The sequence below is a fragment of the Aotus nancymaae genome, unplaced genomic scaffold (genome assembly GCF_030222135.1).
Source record: "Aotus nancymaae isolate 86718 unplaced genomic scaffold, 86718_ANA_hifiasm-v0.15.2.pri h1tg000033l, whole genome shotgun sequence".
NCBI classification, from domain to species: Eukaryota; Metazoa; Chordata; class Mammalia; order Primates; family Aotidae; genus Aotus; species Aotus nancymaae.
Window position 1 is genome coordinate 22,028,579 of NW_026988447.1, and position 27,251 is coordinate 22,055,829.

The window sequence follows — 27,251 nt, forward strand, 5'->3', positions numbered from 1 at the left end:
CACCTTTTAAAATTAGTTTGCGAATTTCCACCAAAAACACTGATGAGATTTGAATTGTGCTGTATTAAAGTTGTAGATCGATTTGGGGAGTACTGACATATTTAGAGCATTGAGTCTTCCTTTTCATCAACATGGAACCATTGCCTATCTAGTTCTTCTTTTACATCTTTCAGGAATGGTTTATAGTTTATCCATAAAGGACTTGCATTTTTTGTGTGAGATTGTTCTGAAGTACATTTTTTTGTTGTTGCAATTTTAAATGGATATTTAGAGTCCGTTTGCTGTTTGTGGCTGGTGTATACAAATGAATCGATTTTCGTACATTTATCTTTTTGCCACCCACTTTGCCAAACTCATACTTTCAATAAATTTTCTACAGATTCTTTGGAGTTTTCTATGTATACATATATCTATGAAAAATGATAGTTTTTGTTCCTTCCTTTCCAATCTTTGCTTCTATTAGTTTTTCTCTTGACTCTTTGTACTGGCTTATGATATTTAATACAATGTTGAGTAGAAGTGTATGTTGTTTTTCTGTTTTTCCTGATTATGCCATTTCATTTTATTTTTTAGAGATGGGGGCTCTTGCTACGTTGCACAGGCTGTACTTGAACTGCCAAGCTCAAGCCTGGGAGGAAGTTTCTTTTGCCTTAGCCTCCTTAGTAGATGGGACAACAGACACATGTGACTGTGCCTGGCTAATATGATATTTTGTACAAATTTTTGGTAGTTATTCTGTGTCAGGGTAAAAATCTTCAGCTTCTAAATTGATAGGGTTTTTAAAATTAAAAAATGAGTTATACATTCATAAAGTTCTTATTCTACATTTATTAAAATTATCACATTTTTCTCCTTTAATCTATTTATATGATAACTATATTCATAAGTTTGCTAATATTAAACTGTTGTTGCATATTTGGGATAAATGCCCAACTTAGTCATGGCATATTTCATTTTTCTGTATATGCTGGATTCAGTTTGCTAATATTGTACTTAGAAGTTTTCATCATGTTTCTAAATTAGATTGACCTATAATTTTCTTTTCTTGTACAATTTTTTAGTTTTAAGATCAAAGTTAAACTGCCTTGTAAAATGCATTTCCAAGTTTTTCCTTTTAACAGTTTGGTATAAACTTATAAGATAATAAGTTCTGTAAGATAATTCTAATTGGAATTATCCATTTCATAAAGTTGGATAAAATTCACACGTATATGTAATAGGCACATATTTCTTTTTGTGTTGGTTTTGGGATATATTTTTCTAAGATTTTGTGTATTTTGTTTTTATTTTCAAATTTAAATTGGCATAAGCTTAGTTATAGGACTCTTTAATATTACAACCATGGGTACAACAGAGGTTATACGAGGTTATACCCCTTCCAATCCTAGTATTGTTCATTTGGGCATGTTCTCTCTCTCTCTTTCTCTCTCTCTCTCTCTTTGATCAATCTTAGCAGAGACTGATTTTTTAAATAAGTATTTTTGAAGAGCCAACTTTGGTTTTGCTGCTGTTCTATTTGTAATTGTTTTCTAATTTGTTGATTTCTGCTCTTGTCTTTATTCTCTTCTTCCTGCAGGCTTATATTGTTCTGTTTTTAATTTATTAGTTGGACACTTACCACATTACCTTTCAATCTTTATTCTTTTCTACAATATCCTCTGAAAGTGCCATTTTCACCTCATTCCACAAGTTTTGATGCGTCCAAGTTTTGACATTCAATTTAATTAATTTCTAAGTGTTTTAAACTTTAATTTGTATTTTTCTTTGAACTATTATGTAGTAGCCTATTTTTAATTTCTAAACATGTGTGGGTTTTATTCATCTTTTTCTTATTGATGCTGTCTCATCAATTTTTAGAATTGTCATTCAATTTGGGAAAACTTCAATCTAGATTCTTTTATGCATATACTATAAAATTTCAGGGTATTTTAAGATTTCTAATGAATGATTAATTTCAAATAGTCTTTGAATTGACAACACTCAGTAACTAGCTTGCCATAGCAGTCTGATATACTTGTTTAGAAGAATATTGTGAATTGTATGTTATTGCGAGTGATATCAAAATATTGTGAAATCAGGAAAGAGTTTGTTTTCCCAATGTATATTTATGCATCATTCTCTTCATTATGTTTCCAAACGATCCAATAACCTATTAATTATTTCAGTTTGAAAAAATTAATCTTTTTTTAATGAATTATGGCTTCTGGTATGATTTGAAACTTTTGTTATAATTTGCTTTACATCGAAACAATTTCTATTAATTTTATAGTTCATCTTTGTCATTTTCAATTTTAGTAACTTAACAGATTTCTTCTGCTGTTGAACATATAACTTTATTTTTAATGTATTTTTTGACTTTTATTTTAAGTTGAGAGGTACATGTGCAGGTTTGGCACATAGGTAAACGTGTCATGGTGGTTTATTGTACAGATTATTTCATCACCCAGGTATTAAGCCTAGTATCCATTATTTTTCCTTTTAGTTGTTTTTCATTTTAACTTTGTCACCTCTATAAAGACCTTATCTACAAATACAACCACATTCTGAGATACGGGGGTTAGGACTTCAATATATTAAGATGTGCGTAGAGGGATGTAATTCAGTTGAAACAGCCTATATATTTAAAATAACTTAAAATAGTTCATTGATAGGATAAACTGGAAAGAGAAAACTTTTGCACAACTAATGATATTAAAGGACTAAGCCTTACGTGGCACACATACAAATTTGTTAATGTTTAAAAGTCTTGTTTGCACCGCTATGTTTCACTTTCACCACATGTTGTCCTAAGACTGACAATGACAGTTGTCCAGAAGCAGGTTAGGATTATCCAGACCTTCGCTTTGTTGAATGAAGTAACGGGAAGATGATTTTCAGCTGGCAAAAAAGCTAAAAATGCCTCCTAGGAATTTTCATCGTAACTGTTTCACACATCTTTTTGGTATTTATCTGATTAGTATTTATCACATCTGGTGTGGAGAATCTATAAGAAGGAAACTATTTGTTTTCTGGTTTAATTTAATTTGCTATTTCATTTTGTACCAGTTTTCACCTTGTTTTTATTAATTCTTTATAAGCTGTTTTGGATAAACAAGTCACATTTAGTGTTTTATTTTGAAATGTTTCCATGTGTCCATGAAAAAATAAAAGACCCAGTTCAGTAATTGGTGTGAGAAAGTCCATGAAATTTCCATTGTTGAAATAGATCACATTTTGCCTGGCGCGGTGGCTTACTCCTATAATCACAGTAGTTTGGGAGGCCGAGATGGGCAGATCACAAGGTCAGGAGTTCGAGACCAGCTTGGCCAATATAGTGAAACCCCGTCTCTATTGAAAATGCAAAAAATTAGCCAGGCGTGGTGGTAGGCACCTGTAATCCCAGCTACTTAGGAGGCTGAAGCAGGAGAATCACTTGAACCCTAGAGGTGGAGGGTGCAGTGAGCTGAGATTGGACCATTGCACTCCAGCCTGGGAGACAGAGCGAGACTCCATCTAAAAAAAAAAAAAAAGAAATATATCACCTTTTATTATGATCTCTTAAAGGCAAACTTCTTTCACTTAAATTTTTTTATTATTATTATACTTTAAGTTCTAGGGTACATGTGCAGATCATGCAGGTTTGTTATATAGGTATGCACGTGTCATGGTGGTGGTTTGCTGCATCCATCGCCCAGTCATCTACATTAGGTATTTCTCCTAATGCTACCCGTCCCCATTCCCCCACCCCCTGCTATTCCTCCCTTAGCCTCCCACCCCCAGGCCCTGGTGTGTGATGTTCCCCTCCCTGTGTTCATGTGTTCTTATTTTATTGTTCAACACCCACTTATGAGTGAGAACATGGTGTTAGGTTTTCTGTTCTTGCGTCACTTTGCTAAGAATGATGGTTTCCAGTTTCATCCATGTCCCTGCAAAGGACTTGAGCTCATCCTTTTTTATGGCTGCATAGTATTCCATGGTGTATATGTGCCACATTTTCTTTATCCAGTCTATCATTGATGGGCATTTGGGTTGGTTCCAAGTCTTTGCTATTGCTTTCACTTAAAATTTAATAAACACTCCAACTTTTGTTACTTTTAAACAAAACTGGATGTTCTCTGCTCATTTGTCCAGTGCATTTTTTTTTTTTTTGAGTCAGGGTCTTACTCTGTCACCCAGGCTGGAGTACAGTGGTGCGATCTTGGTTCACTGAAGCCTCCTCCTCCTGGTTCAAGTGATTCTTCTGCCTCAGCCTCTTGAGTAAGCACCCGCCATTACATTGGGCTAAATTTTTTGTATTTTTCTTAGAGATAGGGTTTTAGCATGTCCAAAGCATTTTTATTTGATTTCTGTGTAATCCAGGTGAACTTGCTTTCTTTTGCTCTGTGGGACCCAAATGACTTTTGAGCAGGGATCTCAATATAATGTTCAATCAGAAAATCTAAGTACTGTCCATTTTTTGGGAAACAGTTTATAAGCAAAACAAAATATGCAACTTTTAGTCTTGGAGTAAGCTAGCCAGGATCTCATAACAGTTCTTCCTGCTAATCAGGGTCAATTACCCCTACCATTTTATTGACTGATCATTTGCCAATCCCTAGTCACAAGGAGTCACAGGGAGTATGCTGGGTGCAGCCAAAGCATTTAGTTCAATACTTTCCTTTCTGTGTCCCTTGGAAAGAGTGGGGCCACTCTTTGGGATCTCCAACCTTGCAGAACCTAGAGTTGTGGGGATGAGAAGACAAAATCCCAAGTGAGTGATGGGAATAAGCCACTATGCTTCCATCCCTTTGTTTCTAAGCCCATGTATTTCTCCTATTTGGGATATAGTATGGCTTTCTGAGTAAATGCATATGCCATTATGGAAAATGGTACTGAATCCTTCCAAAGTACTGTTTCAGAACTGAAAGTGAAGTTGTACCTTTAAAAGGTTATTCCAGTGTCCCATAATGCTGCTTGTATCTAGACCACAGCATGCAAAGATTAGTGGATCCCATGGCCCCAGACCCACTTTCACATCCCCTTCACTGTGAAGAGGGTCTCGTGGTTGCATGCCATGTTTCATGAGATTCCATGCCTGTCTGAATCATTGCCTTGCAAGTTTGCTTCCCTCTACTGGGACATTTTGCTAGGTCATCACCACTAAAATCTTTAGCATGTGAGTTGTCACCTTGTATCAGGGTGTCCCACTTATTATTCAAGATGATGTCTTCTTTGCCTGCTGGGCAGGGTGAGCCAATCCCAAATCACTGTCTCAACTGACTATGTTTTGGATTACTGTCAGTACTACTTGCATTAGTTCAGGTCCACCGAGAAGCAGATACTAAGATGGGATTAGATGTACATGAGATTTAGTTGGGGAGTAGTGTTGTTCTTCCAAGATCAATCTAAACCTTCCCCGTGGGTTTAAAAATCCTTCCTACTCTTTCTCAGCTTATCTGTTCAACTGATTCCTCATGCCAATCCAAAATGTGCCCTTCATGGTGACTATCTACCTCACTGGTACTGCGCATGCTGCCAATTCCCAATTCTGAAACGTGGCTCACCATTCTCTTTGCTAGAATGCCAACACCACTTTCCCTTTCTAACTCTTCATACTACCTACAAAGAACAGACATTCCAGCACCTGCTGAGGTTTTCCCTAAATGTTCTGGTGCACTCAATATCTCTTCTCCAGATCACCCTGACAGTTAATATAAGCAAGGATATTTGTGTTATTGCAGTGGTCTGGAACCGAACCCACAATATCTCCCAGGTATGCCTGTACGCGTTCTATTTTATTTTTCCAGGTGTGTTGGTCTTAGCTTATTAAAGGCAGGGAACAGATGTTACTTCTTTTGTTTCTCCCATTTTGCACCTTTCATAAGAGGTTCTCGTCAAGTTCTCCAATGATTGCTTTGAAGTAAATTTAATGAAAGTGGGATATTCGTAAGTTGTTTTTATCTAGACTTTAGAACGTTTCTCCAAATTTTCTGACGAGAAGACTTAAAAAGAATGGCTTGTTAAATACACATTCCTGGGACTCCAACAGACCTTCTGGAAGTCTCTAGCAGAGGAAAGTAGAACTCTGTTGCTGTTTTTGTTGTCTATCCTGAGAAACAGAGGGTAGAGCTAATCACTGCTATGTGTGTAAGTCTCACTTATGCTATTTACTCTTTCATTCTCAATACCCCATTCCCTTTCCTCTCCTGCCTTCACAAGCATCCATTTTAACATTTGTGATGTGTTACCTTTTCGTTTGTGTGTATTTTTGCAGTATGGGTAGTGCTGTCTTGTATGCATGTATTTTTAAACTTGTGGAAATGTTAATGTGCTGTATTTACCTCTGCTTCTTACTTCGTCCACTAGGTACGATGTGTTTTAGATGCATGCATGTTGCTACAGGTACATTTAAGTTATTGTTTCTAACCATTGCATAATACTCCTGGGTGTGCATTTACTATCCAGTAAATCCTGAGGTTACCTTCAACTCCCCATTACTACAAACACTGCAACAACAAACAACTTAATTCTTTTTCTGGGAGCCTAGATTATCCTTCTTATTTGGTGAGATTATTATTTATTTAGTGAAGGTTGAGTAGAGTAAACAAGCAGAGATGAAAGAGGAGCAAATCTCATGCTTTCCAAACAGCTGTTCGCTACCAACCATGAAGTATGTCTAGAAATCAAATTATTTTCTAACCAAGGATGATAACCCTCCAAAACAATATTTATTTTCAGGTTACTAACTTTAGTACACATGGTAGTCCCAACAAATCCCAGGCAATTTATAGCAAGGGTCGTGAAAAGACTAGAAGTTCTTAGCTTTAGGCTTCCATTTATTTGGAACCACTTATAGGAACACCCTAGTTACACCCTTGAGACAACCCTGACTCAAAAGAAAGTTTTGCAAATGAGAGCTATCTCCCAAAAGCACTCCCAAGGACAGTCCTGCCTGATATCAATCAGGCTCAGTTTGGAGTCATCAGATGCACTTAAGCAGAAGCCAGTTGTCAGGCACTGTAGTGCAGGTATTTTTAAAAACTGAGCACAGCAGAGGCTCCCCCATAAATTCTGGCTAGCTTCAAGTTGTTGCCTGGAGCTATACTGCAGAACCTCTGATGTAGTGCCAGAGGGGTCACTGGAGGATTGTGTATTTGCTCAAAGGTACTCTGACCCTCTTGTCTCTGCCCATCAGTCATAGCACTGAAATGCATGTATTGGAAAAACTACCCCAGCTGCCCAGGGCTTCTTATGACAAGCCCTTCAGATCTTCTGCCATCTATCTAACAATGTGGTGAAAAAAACGTATATATATCTCTTGAAATAATAAACATAGCACCAAACCTGAGGAATCTGTAGGTATGCCAAGAGGTTAAAAAAAAAGTCTCAACTTGAAAAAAGTAACAACTTGAGGCAGCAGAGTTCCATATCTATAAGAATATCCCTTATTTACCTGGCTCAAAGAATTAGGATTGGTTATTATTAGAAAATGTGAGGACAGAATAATGAGAATAAACTGCAGATTCCTCATTTAGATTGTGCTCCTGGAGTACAAATGGTACCCAAATTCCAGCTTCTCTACCCAGCCTAGGGCTGTGGAAGGGGCACATTTTTCTAATCAGCTTGCCCAGAGGGGTCGCTTTTTTCTAATTGGTCAGTCAAAAGAGGACACATTTTTACAAAGCCCAATCCAGAGGGATATGGATGAGATTTGTATTTCCCTTTAAGAGGTTCTTCATGTTCTAGCAGCGGCCCTGCCGGGAGGGACATTGTGCCATTCATATTTTAAGCCTCAGTGACACAATGAATTGCAGGGATGGGCAATAAAATATGAATTTGTTCAACAGAATGTTTGTCAAACTGGGATTTGTGGCTTTAAAATCCTGACCTCTCCCTCTCACTAAAGCTGATAAATTCATTTTACCTACCTCCCCACCTAGATTATTAGTTTGCTTTTTAAGGATGGGAATCATGCCTCCATTTTCTTTATGATCCCCGAAATAGCATGTATAATGTTATGCCCTAAGTAGGTATTTAATAAACATTTTTAAATGGTTCATCTGAATAAAATGGATTTGTTTTAAAAATCTGTATAATAAGGCCTGTGCCATATGAAAACTATTGGAGCTGATTTGCTGAGACTCCCCTTGCATATAGTTTTTCACACAGAACTTTGGAATCCCTAAAGGCAAATGTTAATTTATACAAGTGTTCAAAAGAGACTGCCCTGAAGGCACACAGGTGTTTTGTAACACAGGTGAGTCGAGACCAGCAATGGGAACAAATAGTTTCTGGGTCTCTTAAAGAGACAGAATTTCTCAATACAGTCAAAGACGTAGAACCATTCTTTTCTCTCCTTATTTCCTGCAAACACATAGACTTGCTGTGTTTACAGGCAAATTATAGGTTCTAATTGGTTTCCATCTCCATCTAACTTTCCTCAGAAAGAATGAATTCAAGTATTTACAAATAGAAACTGAAATAACATGCTAAACATATAGACTCTGCTGCCCCTCCCCCATTTTCCATGAGAATGTTTCATAAAAAGGAAAGATCGGTCTCAAAATATTAACACTGGATTGCTATATATATTTATATACTTGTCTAAATTTTCCACAATTTTTATAAATGACATATACTTTAATGGATAAAATGCTTTCTTAAAAAATAACATGTGTTATATCTCTCACCATATGGGTGGGCATATTACCTAATCTGCACTGATTTGAGTCCTTCCCTAGGACTTTTCTATTTGCAGCTGGAGGAGAAGGGAAGAGAAGGGAGTCTCTGAAGTCATATAGCTAGAAGGATATAAAAATGGAGTTGCTTGGAAATATCAACCCTGATATATTTTTCCCTGGAGAAAGCCTGGCTATGTAAGGAAAAATAAAAATCAAGCATACGCAAACAGAGAGAGAGAATCCAGAAGTCAAACAGGCAACATCTGACTGTAATGTCCTTGCAATACATTTTTACTTTACTTCACTCATGATTAATTTTGAAATATTTGTTAAGCACTCAGTATGCGCTACAGGCCAGGAACTGTGATAGATGTTAAGAATGCAAGGGTGAATAAGACATAATTGCTGGGGTTTGCATACACATCCAAGGTACGTCATTGTTAAACTTTGGAATAATAAAGTAAATATGCATACTTTGGTGAAGTATCCTGAAGTCCTGCTGAAACACTGTACCTTTAAAACAATGAAACTGGATTTCTACTTTTGGTCAAAATAGCGAAACAGGGTCAAAATTTACCCTGGTACATGAAACAACCAAAAAACCAGACAAAATGCATAAAACAATGATTTTTCAAGACAATGGAGATTATCTTGGAGGCCTAGAAAGTAAAAAGGTAGGTCTTAAAATTGCCTCAGTTTACTGACTTCAGAGAAATTCCAGGCTGCAGTGCAGAAAGGGCAAAGCCAGGATGTTCTCAGCAGATTCCTTGGATTGAGGGGATGGGGTTGAAAGTCCAAGTAGATTGAGATGGCTAGAATTCATAGGACAGAGAACTGGAGAAGAGAGAAAAGTGCAGAGTGAAAACTTCAGAGACCTGTGTGAATTCATAAGAGAAAATCAGGAAAGGAACCACCTGTAAAGATTAGAAGGACACTGCCTAGTATGCACACAGGGATGGGAAAGTGCCTTTCTGCACTTTCCAGTCTGTACACCCAGACTGAAAAACTCATAATTCATGGTGCAGAAGAGTCTTATCTTAGTAATGAGAAATAATTGCCCCTGAACTAAACACTGCTCTGGACTGGGCTGATAAATCTTAAAAGGAAGACAAAACTCAAACCAATCCCAAGTAATACAACTGCATTCCAGAAAAAGATTAGGCATACTTACAGAAAATATTATTTAAAAAATCCACATTTCAACACTCAACAAAGTAAAACTGACACTGTCTGATATCCAACCAAAAATTACCAGGCATGCAAAGACGCTGGAAAATATAAAACACAATGAACAGAAGAATTAACAAATCAAAATCAATGCAGAACTGACATAGACATTAGGATTAACAGACAAGGACATTAAAACAACAATTGTATCTATATTACGTAGTTTAAAATGTGGACTAGAGCGAGGAATATATTTAAAGACAAAATTAAACTGCTAGAGATGGAAACTACAATGTCTGAAATGAAAAATGCACTGAGTAGGATTAATGGCAGCCTGAACATTGCAGAAGAAAAGATAAGTATACTTGAAGATATAGCAATAGAAACTAGCCAAAGTGAAACAGAGAGAACAAAGAACAAAAAGGAAACAAATAGCACCAGTGCCTATGGAACAACTTCAAATGGCTTAATACAGGTGTAATCAGAGTTCCTGAAAAGGAAGGGGTCAGAAAAACATTTGAAAAAATAATATTGTAAACTTCCCAAATTTGTTGAAAACTATAAACTCACAGATTGATGAAATTAAACAAACTCTAAGGAAATTTAAGAAAACTGTACCAGCACATCCAAAAAAGAAAAGGCATAAATTATCAGTATTAGGAATAAGAGTGGTATCACATGAGATTCTTCAGATATTCAAAGGATAATAGGAGAATATCATGAACAATTTTATGCCAATAAATTTGACAACTTAGGGGAAATGGACAAATTTCTTAAAAGACACAGGCTATCATGCTCATTCAAAAAGACAGATAACTCAAATATCCTGTATCTAATAGAGAAATAGAATTTGCATTTAACTCTCTCCTGAAAACTGGTGATCAGTACCAAATCTACACAATCTCTTCCAGGAAAGTAAAGTGTAGGGAACACTTCCCAATTAGTACTATGAGGCCAGTTTTGCCCTGATACTAAAACCAGAGGAAAACATTAAGACTATATACCAACTTAACTCCTGAACTTAATGTGAAAATTCTAAACAAAATGTTAGCAAACTGAATACAACAATAGGGATAATACATCATGACAAAGGATAATATATCAGGCAAAATAAGGTTTGTCCCAGTAATGCAAGTTGGTTTAATATTAGAAAGTTAATCAAGGTAATTCATCACATTAACAACAACAAAAAAATGATCATAGCAATAGACACAGAAAAGCATTTGACAAAATCCAACATCCATGTCTGATAAAAACTCTTGGCAAACAAGAAATGGAAGTGAACTCTCTCAGTCTGCTATAGACCATCTATAAAAAGCTAACAGCTAATATTATTCATAATGGGTAAGACTAAATGCTTTCCTCTTAGGATTACAAACAATTCAAGGATATCTGCTTTCACCATCTGTATTCAGCATTACATTGGAAGATCTAGTCAAGGCAATAAGGCCATAAAAAGAGGTAAATTACATTTAGATTGTAAAGGAAGAAGCCAACCTATCCCTATTTGGAGAAATCACCATTGTTTATGTGGACTAATAAGTGATTCAGCAAAGTTTCAAGATAGAAGATCAGTATACATAAATCAATTTTATTTCTATGTACTAGCAATAAACAATCAGGTATTAAATTTTTTAAAAATACTGTTTACAATAGCATCAAAAAATATGAAATTCTTGGTGTTAAATCTGACAAAATATATGTCCTATACAATGAAAACTACAAAAGATTGCTGAAAAAAAAGTAAAGAAAACTAAACAGATGGGAAGACATATCATGTTCAAAGATCAAAAGACTCAATATTGTTAAGATATCAATTATCCTGAGATGTTCCTGTAGATTTAATGTAACCCCAGTCAAAATCGCAGCAACATTTTTGTAGAAATTGACAGGCTGATTTTAAAATTTTATGACAATGTAAAGATCCTAGAAAAGCCAAAACTAATCTGAAGAAAGAACAAAGTTGGATGACTAATAATACCTAACTTTAAGACTTATTAAAGCACTAGAATAATTAAGACAGTGTGATATTGCTGTAAAGTAGATTCATAGATTAATGCAAGAGAATACAGATTCCAGAAATTAACCCTCGTATATGTGGATAACTAATTTTTGACAAGTTATAAAGACAATTTTGTGAAGAAAGAGCAGTCTTTTCAATAAAAGGTTCTAAAACAAACAAATGTACTTTGATTCATTCCTCACATCTTCTACCAAAATTAGTTCAAAATGCATCATACCCTTAAAAATAAAATATAAACTATGAAACATCTAGAGCAAAATATAGAAAAATTTATTTGTGTCCTCGGTTTAAGTACAGATATCTCTTAGATATTAGATACCAAAAGTGCTATTTGAAAAATTGACAAAATGGACTACATCAACATTCAACACATCTTCAGATTTGAAAGAGACTATTAAGAGAATGAAAAGACAAATTACAGATTGGGAAAAATATTTGCAAAGTAGTTATTTGATTTATTCGTTTCCTATTGCTGTTATAACAAGTTAAAACAAAGTTAGTAGCTTATAACAATACAAATATATTCTTATACATTTCTGGAGGTTAAAAGTCCAAAATGAGTCTTTAGGGACTGAAATCAAAGTGTCAACAGGGATGGTTTCTTCTAGATTCTGCAAGAGAGAATATGTGAAACCTTGTCCAGCTTTTAGAGGCTTCCAACATTTCTAACTCCTGGTCACAGCACTCTGATGTCTGCTTCCATTGTCATATCACTGTCTTCTCCCATGTTGACCCTCTTGTCTTTTTCTTATAAAGACTCTTGTGATTACATACAGGGTTGCCCAGATAATCCAGGATAATCCCCCACCTGAAGATCACTAACTTAATCACTTCTGCAAAGTCCCTTTTGCCATACAGGGTACATATGTTCACAGGTTCTGGGGGATTAGGTCATGAACATCTTTGTGGGGCTATTATTCAGTGCACTACATCTAATAAAGGACTTGTAACCAGAATATATAAAGAGCTATCAAAATTCAATAATAAGAAAACAGACAACCAAATTAAAAACTGGGCAAAATACCTAAACATATCTGAAACAGACACTTAACCAAAAAAGATATACAAATAGCAGATAAGTACATAAAGAGATGTTCATCATTATTAGTCTTACACCTACGAGGGTGGCTAAAATTCAGAAGTTTGATATATAAATATTTACCATATAAATATTGGCTAAGATATGGAATAACTGGAAATCTCATATACTACTGGTAAGAATGTAAAATTGTATAATCACTTTGGAAAGCAGTTTTAAAAACATGCACCTAAGATATAATTTAATTTTTCCACTCCTAGGTTTTTTTACCCAAGAGAAATGAAAGCATATGCCTATTTTGAAATGAGTAGACATTCTGGAATGAAAACATTCTATCTACTTGCACAGAGATGTCCATAGACCCTTTATTTGTAATAGCCCAAAACTGAAAAGATCACAATGTCCATCAAAAGGAAAACTGAGGAACAAACTATGGAGCAGTCATGCAATGGAATACTACTGCAACCAGAAGGAACAAACTGTTGATACACGCTGCAACATGACTCAGCTCCCATCCTACCAAAAAAGAGTGTAAACCATATGCATATTACTTATGTATAAAATTCCAACAAATGAACACTAATCTATAGTGACGGAAGACAGATTAGTGGTTGCTTGGGGAAGGTGGAGTGCAGGAAGGGGCAAGGAGAAGGGACTATAAAGGGAGTAAGAAGAAACTTTTGATGCTGATGGATATGATCATTATCTTGAATATGCTAATGGCTCCACAGGTATACACATATGTCAAAACTGATTACAGTTCACACTTTTTTTTTGAGAAGAAGTTTCTCTTTTGTTGCCCAGGCTGGAGTGCAATGGCATGATCTCGGCTCACTGCTTCCTGGGTTCAAGCAGTTCTCCTCTCTCAGCCTCCTGAGTAGCTGGGATTACAGGTGCCTGCCACTACACCCGGCTAATTTTTGGTATTTTTAGTAGAGACAGGGTTTCACCATGTTTGCCAGGCTGGTCTTGAACTCCTGACCTCAAGTGATCCCACCTGTCTTGGCCTCGCAGAGTGCTGGGATTACAGGCGTGAGCCAAGGTGCCTGGCATAGTTTACATTTTAAATAGATGAATTTATTATATGTCAATTAAACTTCATTAAAGCTGTTTTTACAAAGAAAAAAATCCAGGCAATAAAAATGGTCTATCCTGTATACTATTTAATGGGCTATACTTACAATATAGCTAACTAGCTATAGCTTCATAGTAAAGCAGTCCCTCTTGAAGTTCTATACAATGACATGGACTTCAAGAGGAACTGCTTTACTATGAAGCTATAGCTAGTTACTATTCCAATATGATCATTATTAATTACAGCAATCTCTTTTTTGAATAACAAGCTACATATGTTTCATCCAGGTACTCTTCTCTGATACCCATTTCCTTGTAAAAGTTTCATCTCTGCTATAGCAGTAGGAATTTTAAAGAGCATCAGAAATAGAAGAAAAAAAGTCTAACTGAAAAGAGAAAATTAAAGGGCAATTAGATAATATAGCCTTGGAAAATTAGGTTGTCAGTCTGTTTTTGTGCTATACACTGGGTCTCCTATTATTTTCAGGAATGATTTTTAAAGATTCCAAGCCTCATAAGGAAGACTAGTGGGTTTTGTTTTGTTTTGTTTTGTTTTTTCACTTCTGTGATGCTCACCATTGGCTAGCATGGTGGGGTAAAGAGCAGTTGATTTATTTGACTGATGACTATGGAAACTTGAACAAGCTACTTAATTTGTCTGGTATACTTAAAAAGAGTTGATCTGAGGCTAGAATGAGATGACTTCTTGAAGTATCTGTCTTTTTTTTTTTTTTTTTTGAGACAGAGTCTCACTGTCACCAGGCACCAGGCTGGAGTACAGTGGCACGATCTCAGCTCACTGCAACCTCTGCCTGCCGGGTTCAAGCAATTCTGCCTCAGCCTCCTGAGTAGCTGGAACTACAGGCATGCGCCACCATGCCCAGCAAATGTTTTGTATTTTTTAGTAGAGACAGGGTTTCACCATGTTGGCCTGGATGGTCTCCATCTCTTGACCTTGTGATCTGCCCACTTCAGCCTTCCAAAGTGCTGGGATTACAAGCACGAGCCTGTCTTACACTACATTGAGGTTTCAATGCTTTTGGATAAATTATCTTCATTAATCTTCATGACAACTTTGCAAAATAAGCATTATCATCTCCATTTTACAAATTAAGATACAGAAACTCAAAATTTCAAATAATTTATTAAGATAATAGAATAGGTGGCAAAATAGATTAATCTGACTCAAAAGGCCAAATTCTTTTTTACTGTGCCATATTGTTTTTCTAGTATAGTCAATAAGTATTTACTAATCAATCTGTATTCAAGAAATGACTCTAAAAGATATTAGAACATGAATACTCAAGGTGTGTTTGTGTATGTGTGTGTGGGGAGCTTCTCTATAGAAGGCAATTACTTATTCTGCCTGTGTTCAAATTTTTTAATAGGAATTTCTTCAGATCTCTAGTTCATTATTTTTAATGTGCTCAATGGTGGCAAAATTTTTAACATGGATATGATTAAGAAAAACGGTCAAACACATTAAATACATGTGTGAATGATTAATCTAGATAATTACATTTGGGGTAAAAGCAAGATGAGAATGTTGATCTTGCTTTTGTTGTAGTTTTGAAAGACAATTTCAAAGGAGGAGCGCCAAAGTTTTGTCAAGTAACGATGGTATCAGTTGAAATGAGTATGTAGTCTTTTGTTGTACTCGCTTTAAAGAGACAAACACAAATTGAGTACGATCTGATACTTACTTGAAAAGACATAAAATCATCATATTACAGGCATACCTCATTTAGCCTTGATCCTACCTCCCTTTCAAGTAGTGATTCAAGTGGTAAATCATTGAGGCTTCTTCTCAGGTAGTTTTGCCTGTATCAATATCATAGCTGAGTGTATTTTTGAGTTATAACATAGTTGCTTTGAATGCTAATTTGAAAACGAATTTAAAAATCTGTTATGTAGGCACTATTTATGCTTGTTTAGATATTGTAATATTTCACTAATGCAACTAACATTGAAAATGATTAAATAAATGTTTGTTAATAGTTATTTCAACTAATATAATGGAGAATCTGTGTTTATAAATACAAAGCTAGTCATAGACTTATTGCGATTATACAAGAAAGATACTGAATGTAAAGATGTGTGGATTTAGTTCCAATCAGAGCTCCTGGGTGACTGTGGAGGAATGGTTATACCCTCTGCTCTATCTTTTTCTCGTTTAAAAAAATTACATTATGCACCGCATATCTTGTTGATGGCAGAGCCTCACTGTTTTTGATAGACTACTACCTGAAACTGCTTTTTTAGTTCTTAACTCGGGGTTCACTGGAGCTGTGAGAAAGTAGTACAATGTTTTGTTAAGGAAGTCTTTTCCTTTACCCTGTATTTGAAATAAAGAAAAAAATATATAATGCTATCTTGGAATTAATTGAGTGAGTGTTATCAAAAAGAATGTGAAACATTTGCATAGATAGCCTTAGCATTTACAAAGATATTTATCCTGCTAGAAGAAAGAAGCTATTGGGTGTCTAAGGGAGAGAATACAGTCATGGATTCTTAGTTTCTGTTTCTGGTTGAGCCAGTAAATCCTCTTCCTCATCCCTCTTTTAAGCTTATCACTGAGACAGAAAACCATGGCTTCAGGCTTCTGAAAGCCTAAAACAAAACAAAACAGAAAAACAACAACAACAACATAAATCGGGATAAGCAAGCTTGTGTGCCTTAAGTAAAACAAAACTTTATCATATGGAAAGTTTTCTTTATTAAACTATTATATATGTTAAAGATAATTTATAATAAATTGAATGCAGAAAGTATTCTATTCATTTATACCTATGACCTAGAGTATATAACAGAGCTAAGCCTCAAAAAGTAAAAGGCTATTGAAAATGACAGAGGTGTTAGAGAGAAAGATACAAAAAGTGAAGGACCAGTTGTCCAACTTCCCAAGTCATCCAGCATATTAATGTAATCATTTAAGATTCATATAGCTAATAACTTCATTGTTTATTCCCAAAGTACACACTACATGCTTTACTCTACATGTATGGTCTAGTTCCTATAAGTATTGCTATTCGAGTTCTTTTTTATAAAGTATTTTCTAAATCCCTTGTATAGGATCCATTTTATCTTTGCCACTTGATTAGTTTGCAACCAAAAAGATGACCATCAATAAGCAATGCTTATGGTTGATGTCTCTGAAAGACAGCCACACACACATACACACAGAAAATTAATTCACTGAACATTTGTTATTTTCTTTCCAATTTGGGTTTGGTTAAAAAGAAAGTACATAGCAATGACCAGCTGCTGACAAGCAAAATTCAGTAAACACTTAAAGACAGCCAAAATGTTTGCTACTTCTTATTTTGTAATATTTAACTATGAAGTCGCAAAATAAGTGACAAAATGTATAAGAAAAAGTATTGTTTATGGAATATAATTTTAATTAAGGTGGGTTAAATGTTCATGGTACTATAAAAATACATGCTGCCAGAATCAAGTTCTATCTTTATGGTTAAGACCTCACCTCTAGGAATTCAGTCTGATGCCAGCAATCCAGTCTTTTTAGATTTTTGCATCCAGACTTTAATAGACCACTGCATGAGGGCTCCTGACCAACAGATGTTAACTATAATCTTTAACACCTCAGGCTGTACTTCATCATTTTTTATTCTTTCAATTTTCTGGATGCACAGCTGAAAATGCAAGAATTAACAGGTTCTGAGACATATTGGTAAATTATTATCAAAGAGCATTGAGTATCTTTTGAGTATAAACAGCAGTCTGTTTACTTATTTCTGTATATGTTTGTAGCACTTACTATATGCTCAGCATAGTCTCTGTGGATATAGCTATATGCACAAGACATGCTGCTTTCCCCAAAGATGTTGCCATATAACAAACAATACACGGTGCTTTCCTCTCAAATAACCAAATAATAGTGCTTGGTGCAAAAGGAGATTTTTTTTTTTTTAAGATGGAGTTTCACTCTCGTTGCCCAGGTTGGAGTGCAACGAAGGATATTAGCTCACCACAACCTCTGCCTCCTGGGTTTAAGCGATTCTCCTGCCTCAGCCTCCTGAGTAGCTAGGATTACAGGCATGCATCACCATGCCCGACTAATTTTGTATTTTTAGTAGAGACGGGTTGCTCCATGTTGGTCAGGCTGGTCTGGAACTCCCAACCTTAGGTGATCCGCCAGCCTCGGCCTCCCAAAGTGCTGAGATTACAGGCTTGAACCACTGTACCTGGCCTGTAAAAGGAGATTTTTACAGCTGTGTTTTCACTTATCAATTTGAGGATATGCTTAGAAGTGACGAGCATTTACTAGATACTATCTAAAAATGGGAAATTTTTTTTTTTTTTTTTTTTTTTTTTAATTAAGACAGAGTGTTGCTCTGTAGCCCAGGCTGGAGTGCAATGGCACAGTCTCAGCTCACTGCAACCTCCAACTCCCAAGTTCAAATGATTCTTGTGCCTCAGACTCCCAAGTGGCTGGGATTACAGCCATGTGCCACCACATCTAGCTAATTTTTTTTTTTTTTTTGAGACAGAGTCTCACTCTCGTCCAGGTTGGAGTGCAGTGTTGCGATCTCAGCTCACCGCAACCTCTGCCTCCTGGGTTCAAGTGATTCTCCTGCCTCAGCTCCTGAATAGCTGGGACTACAGGCACGTGCCACCACGACTAATTTTTTGTATTTTTAGTAGAGATGGTTTTTCACTGTGTTAGCCAGGATGGTCTTGATCTCCTGACCTCTTGATCCACCCACCTCGGCTTCCCAAAATGCTGGGATTACAAGTGTGAGCCATTGCACTCAGCCATTTTATTTTTTAAAGTAGTGATGGGGTTTCACTAGGTTGACCAGGCTGGTCTCGAACTCTTGGCCTCAAGAAATCTGCGTGCCTCAGCCTCCCAAAGTCCTGGGATTATAGTCATGGACCACTGCATCCAGCCTAGAGATAGTAAATTCTGTGGGATTTGAGCAGGGAAACTATGCTAGATATTTGCAAGTGAAGATCTAAACATCTAGCAGCTAACATTAAAACTTCTTCCATAGTGCAGGCATATTTTTGATGCACACAGGAGTACCGACGTAGAAATTGCCAACCACCTTCTGAGAATTTAGTGACTGCAGTGGTATAGAAACAGAAAAAAAAGGTTGATATAAAAATATTTTATTATATTTAAGAAAAAAATTTAGAACCTTTAAGACGTAGTCAATTTTTGTTTTCCAATAATAAAATCACATATTTTCCCTAATTATATCAAACAACAGTTTTGACTCAATTGGAATTAAGTTCTAATTGAGGGTTCAAGCGATTTTCCTGCCTCAGCCTCCCGAGTAGCTGGGATTACAGGCATGCGCCACCATGGCTGACTAATTTTGTATTTTAAGTAGAGACGGGTTTCTCCATGTTGGTCAGACTGGTCTCGAACTCCCAGAGACCAGTTCTAATTATTAATTAGAACTTAATAATAAGTTCTAATATTTTCCTAGTTGGTTAATTGTTTCCCATACTTCAGATACATAAAACAACTCTTCAACAGTTGTCCCAACGACATTAAAGTCTTTACCTTCTTAATATGATGGAATAATAAGAATCAGATTTACCTCCCCATCTTTAAACAAATATAAAACTGGACAAAATATAAAATAATTACACAGGTGGTAGAACTAGTAGAAAAGGACATTAAGCCATCTGTAAATGTACTGTGTAGATTCAGGATGGTAGATGAAAGCATGAGCCTGATGAGGAAAGAAATGGAAGACATAAGAAAGACACAAACGGAAAGGCTAGAGATGTAATATACAATATCTAAGGCCAAAACTATAGTGGGTAAAATTAACAGCAGATTAACCGCTGCAGAAGGGAAAAAAAAAGTGAACTTGAAGACCTAATAATAGAAACTATTCAAATAGAACACACAGAGAAAAAAGACTGGGAAAAAATGAATAGGACATCAGAAAGCAGTAGAACAAAGTTAAGTAGTCCCAATTATTTAATTTACTTATTTACTTATTTTTGAGACTCTCTGTTTCCTAGGCTGGAGTGCAGTGGTTCAATCATGGCTCATTGCAGCCTTGACCTCCCAGGCTCAGGCAATACTCCCACCTTAGCCTTCCGAGTAGCTGGACCACAGGCATGCACCACTACACCTGCCTAATTTTTGCATTTTTTTTTTCGTAGAGACAAGATTTCACCATTTTGCCCAGGCTGGTCTCAAACTCTTGTGCTCAAGCAATCCACCTGCCTCTACCTCCCAAAGTGCTGGGCTTACAGGCATAAACCATCATGACCAACCTAATATATTTATAACTGGAGTACCAGAAAAGGTAGGTTAGGAAAGGAACAGAAAAATCACTTGAAGGAAGTAATGGCCACAACTTTCTAAATTTGATGAAAATGATAAATCCACAGATTCAAAAAGCGCAACAAACCCTAATAAGAAAAAATGAAAGAAACAACACAAAAGCACAGCATGGCCAAAGTACTGCAACCTACTAATAAAGGGTAAATCTTAAAAGTGAAACAGAAATATTACATATGGAAAAGTAAAGATGTGTTAGTCAGCTCAGGCTGCCTAATAAAATACCACATAATGGGTAGCTTATACAACAGAAATGTATTTAAGAAGTAATAATAGCAAAGGAATTTTAGTCAGGTTCTGATGAAAGCTCTCTTTCTGGTTTATAGATGGCTGCCTTCTTGCTGTGACCTCACATGGCCCTTTCTTAGTGTATATGCATGGACACACACACACATACACACACACACACACACACACACACACACAGAGAGAAAGGTATTTCTGTTTTTCTTCTTATAAGGCCACCAATCCTATAAGATTCAAACTCTACTCTTATGACCTCATTTAATATTATTTACTTCCTAAAACCCTATCTCCAAACACAGCCACTTGGGAGTTAGGGCTTCAACATATTAATCTGGGGATATGGGGGTGTGTGTGTGTGTGTGTGTGTGTGTGTGTGTGCAAAATTTAGCCTATACCAAAAAATGAACATAACAGTAGTCTCTCATTAAAACATATGAGCCAAAACACAGCAGGGTGAACTCTGAAAAGTACTTTACATGTATATAAAAATCTGAGAAAATTTATTGCCAGTAGACTGGCACTACAAGAAATTTAAAAAGAAGTCCTTTAGACAGCAGACAAAAAGGATTATACAGTTGGAAACTTGTATCTTACAAACGAATGAAGAACACAAGATTGTAAATATATAGATAATTTTTTAAAAATCTCTTTAAAGGATAATCTACTGTTAAAAGTAATAATGTATTGTGGGGTTTATAAATATGTAAAAGTGAAATGTAGATGGCAAGCAGTAGCACAAAGCTTGGAGAGTAGAATGAACGTATACTCAAGGCTCTTAAACGATAAATATAATGATACATTTTATTTGAAGGTAAATTCTAACAAGTGAAAGACATGCTGTAAACTTGAGAGGAACCAATTTAAAAAACCAGATAAACAACAACAAAAAAACTTGAAATAAAAACAAAACAAAGGCCAATGAAATGAGATCATTAAAAAATAACAGTTCAAAAGAAGACAGGAAAAGAAGAAAAAGGTAACAAAGTACAGATGAGAGAAAAAAGCACCAGAAAACAAATAAGAAAATGGTAGATTTAAAGCCAACCATGCTTATAATTACATTAAGTATAGTAGGCTAAACACCCAACTTAAAAGGCAGAGATTATCAGCATGGATGAAAATAAAGGTCAACTAAATGTTGTCTACAAGGAACCCACTTTAAATAGAAAGCTATGTGAGTTAAAGAATAGGAACGTATACTATGCTAAAATGAACTTTAAAAGCTGGCATGGTTATTAATATCAGACAAGATATGTTTCAGAACAAAGAACACTACCAGGGATCAAAAGGTCATTTTATAAAAATAAAGAAATAGGCTGGGTGCAGTGGCTCATGTCTGTAACCCCAGCACTTTGGGAGACCAAGGTAGGCAGATTGCCAAAGCCCAGGAGTTCAAGACCAGCCTGGGGAATGTGACAAAACCCCATCTTTACAAAAAACACAAAAAATTAGCTGGGCATGGTGGTGTGCACCTGTGGTCCCAGCTACCCAGGAGGCTAAAGTGGGAGGATCACTGAGCCTGGTAGTAAAGGCTATAGTGAGCTGTGATCACACACTGTACTCCAGCCTGGGTGACAGGGCAAGACCGTGTCTCAAAAAAAAGAGTAAATACATCAAGACTTAAAAGCCCAGAATACACACATTATGTGTCTTAGTCTGTTGGGGCTGCTATATAAAAATGCCACTACTGGGTAAGTTATAAACAAAAGAAATTGCTCACAGTTTTGGAGGCTGGGAAGTCTAAGATAAAGGTATTAGCAGATTTAGTATCTCATGAGGACTTGTTCCTCATAAATGGTACCTTCTAAATGTCCTCAGGTAGTGGGAAGGTGAAGGCAACTCTCTGGGGCCTCTTTTCTAAAGGCACTCATTCAGCTTATGAGGAATCTGTTCTTATAACCTAATCACTTCCCAAAGGCCCCAGCTCTTATTACCATTACCTTGGGAATTAGATTTCAACATATAAATTTTGGGGGAAATCCAATATTAGACCACAGCAATATGTATCTAATAACAAGGTTTTAATGTACGTGAAACAAAACCTGATAGATCTGAAAAAAGAAAGAACAATTTCACAATTATAGTTGGAGATTTCAACATCCTTCTCTCAGTAATTGGTAATGATGGATTACATTCAACCCTTGAACAATATGGGTTTGAGCTGTTACAGGTCCATTTATATGCAGATTTTCTTCTGCCTCTGCCACTCTTAGCAAGACCAACCCTCCCCACCTTCTCCTCCTCAGCCTACTCAAAATGGAGACAATGAAAATGAACACCTTTATGATGGTCCACTTCCACTTAATAAATGGTAAATATATTTTCTTTTCCTTATGATTTTCTTAATAACATTTTCTTTTCTCTGGCTTACTTTATTGTAAGAGTAGAGTATGTAAAACCCATAATATACAAAATATGTGTTAACTGTTATGTTATCAGTAAGACTTCTAGTCAACAGTATTAGTAGCTAAGTTTGAGGGGAGTCAAAGTTATATGTGAAATTTCAACTGTATGAGGGGGTCAGCATGTCTAACCCCTGTGTTGTTCAAGGGTCAACTCTGTGTTTCATAATATTACAGATATTCACATGTAAAAAAAAAAGAAAGAAAAAGAAAAAGAAATCAATCCTTATCTCACAGCATGTTCAAAAATTATCAAAATAGATTGCAAACCTGTAAATCAGGGCTAAAAGTCTAACGTATTTCTAGAAGCAAACAGAGGAAAAAAATCTTGGTGATCCTGGGTTAGGTAAAGATTTTTAAAACAGCAGCAACCATAAAAGTAAAAAACCAATAAATTAAACTTCATCAAAATTAAAACATTTTACTCTTCAACACACTCTGTTAAGAAAATGAAAAGGCAAGTCACAGACTGAGTAAAATGTTTACTAAATACGTATCTGAGAAATAACTTGCATCCAGAGTACATAAACAATTCCCATAGCTCAATAATAAGACAGCCCACTTTTTTAAGTGAACAACAGCAAAAATTTAGCAGACTTCACCAAAAAAGATATGTGGCAAATAAACATATGAAAAGATACCTAACATCATTAGTCGTTAGGGAAATGCAAATTGAAACCACAATGAAATTCCACTCCACATCTATTAGAAGGGCTAATTTTTTTTTTTTTTTTTTGACTGACAACACTAACTATTGTGAGGATGTGGAGCAACTAGAATTCTCATATATTGCTGGTGGTTAAGAAAAATGGTACAGCCACTTTTGAAAATAATTTGGCATTTTCTTCTAAAGTTAAATGTACTCTTACCATGTATCCAATCATTCTTTTCTTAGGTATTTACACACACACACACAAATAGGTATTAACATAAAGATTTATATAAAAATGTTTTATAGCATTGGGGTGAGATAACCCTCTCTCTTCCCTGTTGAGATTTGATATTTGAGAGAGAGATGTACTTACAATAGACTAACAGGAGAGACAGGCATATAAATTTATCACATGCACAGGTGCATCACAGGAAAGTGACACCTATTAACCCTACTAGGTTTAGAAGCTTCTATATCTTTCTTCATGGAAGAGAGGAAGGTGAAGCCTGTAGGCACTTTCAGGGGAAGAGTAAATAATTTTTATGGGAGATGAATGGGCAAAAAAACAAACCCAAAACCAGACACAGCCAGGAACAAAATTTGTCTGGGATACAGGAAAGGGCTCAAGGTGACTGCATGTCTTCTTAAGAAACTCCCCTTAGTCAGATAGAAGAATGTCAGAAAGTCTGGTGCAGTGGCTCATGCCTGTAATCCCAGCACTTTGGGAGGCCAAGGTGGGTGGATCATGAGGTCAGGAGACTGAGACCATCCTGGCTAACACTAAAAATAGAAAAAATTAGCTGGGCGTGGTGGCGCACACCTGTAGTCCTGGCTACTGGGGAGGCTGAGGCAGGAGGATTGCTTGAACCCAGGAGGCAGAGGTTGCAGTGAGCCAAGATCGTGCCACTGCACTCCAGCTTGGGCAACAGAGGGAGATTCAGTCTCAGGAAAAAAAAAAGAAAAAAGAATGCAATAGAAAGCACTTCCCAGCACTTCGGATGAAGCAAAGGGGCAAGAGATGAGTGAGGGGACCTGGAAAAGGTCAGAGAGACCTTGGCTGTGAGGCTGCTTCTTTAGTTCAAAGTACTTAGTGTGTCAAAATGTCATATTTTAGGGTACCATTTCCTGACCTCCGATAACAGCAATTTCATTACTATTAGACAACAACAAAAAACAGTTCAAATTTCTATCAACTGGTAATGAAGAAACAAATTGTGGTATAACTTTATAGTGACATACTACTCAGCAGATGGATGAATTATTGAAACATACAACATCATGGATGAATCTTAAAATAATTATATTAAATGACAGCTCTGTGGTAGGTAGAATGTCCTCCCAAAGGTGTTTACACGCCAATCCCTGGAATTTATGAATATGCTACATTAAACGGCAAAAGGGGTTTTGCAGATGTCAATAAGGTTAAAAACTTTAACATAAGGAGATTATCCTGGGTGAAGCAGGTGGGCTCAATCTAAGCACATGAGCCCTTAAAAGCACAGCAGATTCTCTAACTGTAGTCATGGAGATGCAGCAGAAGGGGAAGTCAAAATGATCCCTGGGGATTATATTGAAGCCATTGACAAGGACTGGAGAGAGGCCTTAGGAACTAAGTAAGGATGGCCCGCAGCTATCAGCCAGCAAGGAAATGGGGACCTCAGTCCTACAACTGTGTGGAATTCTGCCAACAACCTGAAGGAACCTGGAAAGAGCTTCTCCCCCAGGGCCTCTAGCAAGGAGCGCAGGGCTGCCTGATGACTATGGTCTTGTGAAATCTAAGCAGAGGTCCCGGTTGAGCCACACTGTAGCTGGACTTCAGCCCCACAGAACTGTGAGATCGTAAATGGGTGTGATTTAAGCTGCTGTTTGTGGTTATTTATTAAGAGAGCAATAGAAAATTAATACAAGAGGCCACAAACAAATGATTATATACTGTATGATTCTGTCTACATGAAATTCTAGAAAAGATAAAACTACAGTGATTGAAGTCAGTTCAGTGGTTGGTTGCTAGGGGCCAAGAGTTTTAGGTCACTGACTGCAAAGGGTCGCAAAAAACCTCTTTGGGGTGATGGAAATATCGTAATTATTGTACAGATTATATGACTGTGTATATTTGTCAAAATTCATCATATTGTACATTTAAAATTATTACATTTTATAGTGTGCAAATTATAAATCAGTAAAACACATACATGTAACATTAAAGTTCTCCTTGCCTTTTGATTTATCACAGGTATTTTGATGTAAAATTCTTAAAACTAAAAGCAAGTGTTAGCAAACCTATCACCTCATATATGCATATTCCTAAGGTAAAACACATTTTTAACCATTTTGAAGATACTAATGAATAATGTATAAAATTATTACAATGTACTGACACTAATGTCACAACCAATAATTGTGCATTTATTATTATATGCATATAGACAAGCAAACATACACACACGTTCATGTAAATACAAAAAGATAGAAAGATTGAGACTTTTTTCTTTACCACTCTTAAGTCATTTGCTATTGGTAATGAAGAGTTTATACAGACACATTGATTTGGGTAACACGAACCCACTCAGGGCGATGCTCTATTCAGCATTAAATAGAGAACAAGTCTATCTGGCAAGTCTATATGGTATATTTCATTATTAGGTCAACACTCCTAGAATATCATCCATAGGCGGACATTAGGAATTAGCGGAAGGTGAATACCGTAATACAATTTATTGACTTTTGCTCTGTGATACATTATAATAGATTCTGACTCTATTTTTTGACTTTCTACTGCTGACAGCTTTTAAGCTCCACCCCTTCCCTTTGTTCTTATCTGCACGTCAGGGCAAGAAAGTAAGAAACCCTAGTGCTCCCTTCATTGGCACCAGTAGAGATTCCAAACACGTTCAGGACCCTCACCTGAGCCCCACCTACCAATCACAATAAATACATTTTCTCGCTCTCTTAAGCCATTTTTGGACCAGTTCAGGAGAGCTGCTCTGCTTTCTCCAAAAAGCCTCTCCATAAACCTTTTCACACCCCTGGTGTGTGTATAGCATTATCAGTGTCAACATACAAACTAAATTTTGGGTGGGGGTCCATACCTTCCTGCAGGATGGCCACAACACAGACAGTCTTCTAGGCACTTTACATGTGCTTCCCAGTTTACAGTTGAGCAAAACTGAGAGGCGAGGTAACTGACTAAAGGTCACATAGTCGCTAGAAGAGCTGGAATTCACACCTGAGTCCACGCTCCTAACTAAGTCGGCATTCTGCTCATCAAATCATGACGACAATGGTGATCAGCAACAGCAGAAACATCATAAGGAGGATGTAGGTCTTCATTATTGAAAAAATACTGTGAAAACACTGAAGGAATTTTTAAAATTTCAAAATAGTGTGGAGCAGCCTTGCCTTAGTTACTTGGTAGTTCCGGCTTCTGGCAAGTTAGCCTAATGTGTTAGACAACGAATGTTAGGATTCAGCTCTAGGAAGCTAAGCTGGTCAGTTTGGCACTAGAATGAATTGTTTCAAGAATGTCTCCTTTTGACCGTCTCCCAGTATTAGGTGACCCCAGCGATTGGCACATTGTATCTAGATAAAGAAACAGATGAGTCTATTTCAAATGTCTTTCCAAAAGAAGAAATGACTCACAAGTTGAAGAATGTGTCACGTAGTTACAAGGTTGATTCGCTG